The sequence below is a fragment of the Musca domestica genome, unplaced genomic scaffold (assembly GCF_030504385.1).
Source record: "Musca domestica strain aabys unplaced genomic scaffold, Musca_domestica.polishedcontigs.V.1.1 18, whole genome shotgun sequence".
In the NCBI taxonomy this organism is placed as follows: domain Eukaryota; kingdom Metazoa; phylum Arthropoda; class Insecta; order Diptera; family Muscidae; genus Musca; species Musca domestica.
Genome location: NW_026712238.1, coordinates 13218728 through 13224496, shown reverse-complemented (window position 1 = coordinate 13224496; position 5769 = coordinate 13218728). Strand labels below are relative to the sequence as shown.

Here is a 5769-nt window from a genome sequence, read left to right as displayed (position 1 = left end):
AAAATATTTTACATTCTTATAGTTCTGGAACAGTGCAATTGAAATATCTGCAATTCGAATTTTTTTTATTAAATACATAGTTGAGAAAAAAAGAGAACAATTGAAAATTGTCTATGGAATATTTGCTGTTTCAGAACCTGCAATAATCTTATAGTTTTCCAATGTTTCGATATCATAAAAGGAAAAAGTAATTTTTACATTCTTGCAGTTCTGGAACAGTGAAATTGTTATTTAATTTGCCGATGAACAGCTTAGCCATTCCTAAAGGCATTACAAGCCAAAGACTCTGAAATTAATTCTAGATAATTTCTAGAGAACATTTATGAATTTCCAAATCAATTTCGAACTACATTTAAAAACGGCAAACTCTTGTTGTCTTCATTGAAAAGTCTTAGTTTTCGTATTTCTTGTTGTTTTAAAAAATAAGCCCTAATAGTTATTGTTGCTATTTTGTTGTTGTTGTTTAGTGTATTCTTGTAATGTCTTTGTGTGGTTTTTTTTGTTCTAAATTATGAGAAGTTGTTTGTTTTGATGTTAGTATTCATTTGTATGATGGTTGTTGTTGTAGATTCTTTCATTTCGTTTGTTGTTGTCAGTTTAAGCACTTGATGCAATATTTACACGATCGATCTTTTTCAGCAATTGATCGTATGTAGTTGTTGTTGTAGTTGGTTTTGTTACTGTTTTGTTTTGTGTATTGATGATAACGATGATGCTGGTGGTTGTTGTTTGTGTTATTGTTGTTGTTGCTGCTGCTACTGCAGTATTACAAACTCAATTGGCTTGGCCATAATATCAAGCTCCGCCACTTCCAGTTGTAACAGCATCATCACTATCCAAGAAATCACTTGATGCCACCACTTGAGGCTTATCATCACCATCCAAGGATGCAATACCACGATCAACACCATCACTTGGAATATTGTCTAGAAAATCATCAGCTTCTTTCATGTTTTCAATCGATGACGATAGATTGTTACTGCCCGTCGATGCTGAGGCTGTTGCTGCAGGCAATGGAGGGGCGTTGTTGACAGCATAACCGGTGATGTACTCACCGCAGCTGCGCCATCGCCCATGCCACGTTCAATGTATACCACTGACAGCTGTTGGTGTAACCGGCGATGTGGGCAAAGAATCTGTTGTGAAAATTCCTGATTTGGACTTTCACGGGTGAATAAGCCCATTTTACCGCCCTCCGAAACCATGGTGGCTGGGGTGGCGCCCACCACTGGCGCCGCATTACTCCCAGCTCATTGCTGGCCACAAGTGATGGTTGACCGGCCGCAATTGGTGCCGGTGGGCCACTCACCAAATGAGGTGGTGCATGTTGAGGATGTGTATTGTGACCCGCCGCCACAGCAGCCTGTTGATGCTGATTGTGGGCATGATGATACGTGGTATATCAGCCTTACGCCACAGCGTAATTTCTTGCTGCTTAAAGTAACGACGATCTTCGGTATCCATTAACACCAAATTGAGGAAATATTTCACCGAAAACTTTTTATTTATATCACGCATTGTCGGCGTCAAATTGTAGCCAGCCAAGAATACACGTATTGGTATACTCTCACCCTTGACCGGTGCTCCATCCATGATCTCAAACTTGGCAATTGTTTCGTTTTCGGTGAACGTATTTGGCCCACTACCAGTCGATTCCCGTTTTATAATGGCAATTTCCATGTGCTTAATTTAATGCGTACCAAGAGAAAATAGATTTTACCAATTATTGTATCCTTCAAGTGGTATTACTCTTGTTGTATTCAAATTCAATGTGCAAACCGTCTTCAATGCCAACTTCCATTTTAATGGGATTATTTACATCCGGATAACTGCACAGGGTTGAACGGCAATGTCAACCTCTTTTGTTATATCGCTGATGCGTCGTATATGGTGGCACGCAGGAAATATCGCAATCGAACATTTTGAACCATTATAGATTTCGAATTGTTTCTCCACATGGGAAATTCGAAGGATAGCTGTTGTTCTGCAGCAGGTCACCGGGTCGTGCCAGAGCTTTGGTAATACACTTGAACTCATGATGATTACCACGATCGTAGAATAATTCAATTTGTCCAATGAATTCTATTTTAATGCCCCTGAGGTTCCAATTTGCTGCCAGGTTTTTTGAGTGTAACATTCACCTGAAAAGGGGAGGAAAAACAATTATTTTAAAATCATTACAAGAAAAAGATACAAAACATATTGAGTCTGATATGAGAAGTGCTTTTCATGGTATTAAAGTAGATTTAAAGTAGATTTGTAATAAGTAGATTTTCACAGCTATACATTGTCAATTTTTTCGGTATAGAATGGGCTTTCAAAAATGTGAAGCTGGAGTCGATCCACAATGATCTATATGCCTCCGACATTTCCTTATCCCTATTGAATGGCTTGATGGAATGCTAAAATTAATTAAGGATAATCAATTCAAGCTTGGGACTAGGAAACTGTCAGCGGACTCCGCAAGAAGTTCTCTCACCTCTTTCTGGTGATTAATGAAATGCTTGTGAGTTTCGATCAGCTTTGAATAGATACATTGGTGTTGATGACAAAGTGCGGCTGATGTGTGGTAAATTTCTTTCAACTATTTCAGACCTAATGCAATGTGCACTAGACATCTGTCTGGATCATTGGCAATAGTCTGCTGGTAAACCTGCAAAGACTTAACTCATACATTTATAAGAAATTAAAAAAATATATCAAATTTCGCTGCCAGTACTGGAAGGGGTTAAACTGAACCTTCCTTCATCCGTAAATACCTGGATACGATCTGGGTTAGCTTTTAAACTAGAGCACGATGGTCTTTCTACAGTTTAAACGCTGGTCCAAGATTGTAAGAAGAAGGGTCGAATTGCGCTCCATTCATAAAAGAATGCCATAGGGATTCCCAACCTGCATTGAATGTGCAGCTTAACGTACACTCACTGGATATTTTAGCTGAATATCAAACAGAAAGATGTGCCCTGAGACTACGGTTAGCTGGAGGATGACACTCTTCACTGGTTGGTCATACACGAAACTTGGAATACCAATAAATCGGAATATCCTAGGTGAAAATAGCACAATTAGTGATTACATGTCCACTTTTTTCGACTGCAACTACCAGTGACTATATTTGTCAATAGTCAGGTGGCCCATACAGCTATCGAGTGCATTAAATCGACAGCCGTTCTTGACTGCAGAAAGTCCTGAAATATGTGAATGCATTAAACTTTGAACTTTCTGTTTCTCTCATCGAAGAAGCTGGCCCTAGGAAACCGGTAGCACTGTATCTAAGGTCACCTGGTCGGTAATCTCAAGAAGAAGAATAAGGTCCCTCCTATCACTGACTGCTGTAGACTATGTGAATATGAAGAAAAGGTAGAAACAATTGAAAGTCTGCGATGCAGATGAACCATGTTATACAACAACTCTGCCATTTTTCTCAGACATCGATTCCATCCTCATCTACTAGTTTGCCAAAAGCACTCCTGGCTAGGCAGACATCCCTGCTAACTATACATTTCTCCATTAACTCTGTCTCGTTTCTAAATCTCACCCATCACCAAAACTATTGTTCCTATTATGAACACCATTGAAGCACTGGTTTCCGAGTGAAGCAGTTGCCGACTCATTTAAGCTGCGCACCCTTAAACCAAACCATGTGCAAAGTATGAACGAAATCGGATACACCATTCCCCTTGAACCACTACAGAAAGACTGATATTGCCCATCTTAAAACTTGATCTAAAATTGAAAAAAAAAAATGTTTGGAACGGAAATTTTAGCTGCAACCCGGATTCTCTGAGCGAGTATCGTACGGAGAGCATAGCGATTGCTATCGGATGCGTCCACAGGTTTCGGATAGTGGAAATCCTAGTAGATATCCGGTTGCAAGGTTGAAGACCTCAAAATACTGACAAGTTTCCTCGCGATCGCATTGTATTTTTCATTTCATTGACATTACATCGTCCTTTCAAAAAGAATCTAATTAGATTAGCTACTACAACAATAATTTAATAGAATTGTGTATAGCATATAAGTAGGCAACCTTCAAACTGGAACTTCAACTTAAATGCCATATTTAAATCTATCTCCAAAAAAAAAATAATATCGAAATTAAAACGTGTCTTCTATTTAGCGCATTTGCATCGTCCTTATCATATAGCTTCTAATGGATTAACTAGCTTATATCGTCATTAAATAAAATTCTAATATTTAATTATACTGTTTCATATCCACACTAATATGCGTCATACATTGGATGTGCTGGCTGAACAAAACTTTTCGAAACATTGTTATCACAACCAAAAACATATATGAAAATCGCATTAAAAGGAGGTCATATCAGCAGCTGCTAAATGGCTACGTAATGTTTCCGTTCCGATATCCTCCACCTCCTCCGCTTCCAACGTTCAACATCAATTGCAAAATGATCGTTGAATTTGCAACTACCATCATCGTCATCATGACAGCTTCCCAGTTAAGAAGCGCATTTTTATGATATTTTCTTAATAGAAATGCTTAGAAACGTTACGATCACCGTACACGGCAACGACAACAACAGCAACAACACAAGAGCATCGACGAGTTTTCAATAAGCATAGAATTGAATGCACAACAAATAATTAACAAAAACAAGTGTCCGTCTGTGCCGCTGTTGTCATCGTGTCGTTTGCTTTGTCAGCGGCATATGCGTTAGGAAAAAAGTCCATTCTACCGCAAATATGTGACCGGTGTTCAATGCATTGATATTTGTTTTTAGTCATCCCCTTCGCAACACGGCCCTTAAGGAATTCATTAACCAATTAAACTGCGAATGCCAAAACTCAAGATATTCCTTTTTTTACATAATGCCACACACACGCACGCCGTAACTCTATTTGTTTTGGGTCATTTACCTTTCCGGACACCGTTTCACCATCGTAGTAAAGTAACATTTTCTCAATTTTCCCATCCTCTGCCTTGACCTCAGCAGTTTTCTTTTTTTCAGCACCATCGAAAACATATCGATTTCAGCCGATTGTCCAAAACCCAAAAAGTTCATGTTGGATCCGTTTTTTGTTTTTATTATGCGCAACGCACCGTTCGGAATGTTTCGTATATCAATTATTGGAAAACAATTACAACAAATTATGTTTTAAAACAAAAAAGTTGGTAAATTTTTTGGGCGTTTTGTTGAGAAAAAATTCTTTTGCTTCGTTTGATTAGTTGTGGATTTTTTTGATAAGTTTGACAGCCAGTGTGGTGTGGCCAGATGGTGGCATTTGTTGGTTGGCAAAATGCGAGGTGGTAAGGTTGTAGTGATGACAATGCAGATGATTTCTTTGATGTGTGAAATGTGAATATAGATGGCGTTAGCAGTAAACAAGATAGGGAAATAATTTAATTTTAATTAAAGATTATGTACTTAAGAAATTAGATAATTTTTCTTCTAATTAATATACATTAATATATTATTATTAAAACTGCGATGACATCACCTTAAAATAGGAGCAACTTACCTGAATAATGAGTTTAGCATCGAGATATTACAGTTCTCTGGTCGAATTGAGCCGACTTAATTTAACATTTTTAGAAAAAAGTGTTCCCAATGTCACTCAACAACTAAATAGCACATTTTACGAAGATTCATCGTTTATTTGAAATACTATCAAATGAATTTACAATCTGAATAACGTGGTTTTCTAAAATCATAATCGTGTAAATAAGGCCCTGGATAACACTTCTCTACAGAGATATGACTCGTTTTCCTTTGTCCTGGAGAAATTGTATGACGTTTTTTCATTA

The 5769-nt window shown here is 37.8% G+C and overlaps 1 pseudogene; it reads right to left on the bottom strand.

Moving 5' to 3' along the window:
- Positions 1-704: 704 nt before the first annotated feature.
- LOC131801882 (vacuolar protein sorting-associated protein 26-like) lies at positions 705-5026 on the bottom strand (annotated as a pseudogene).
- Positions 5027-5769: the final 743 nt, after the last annotated feature.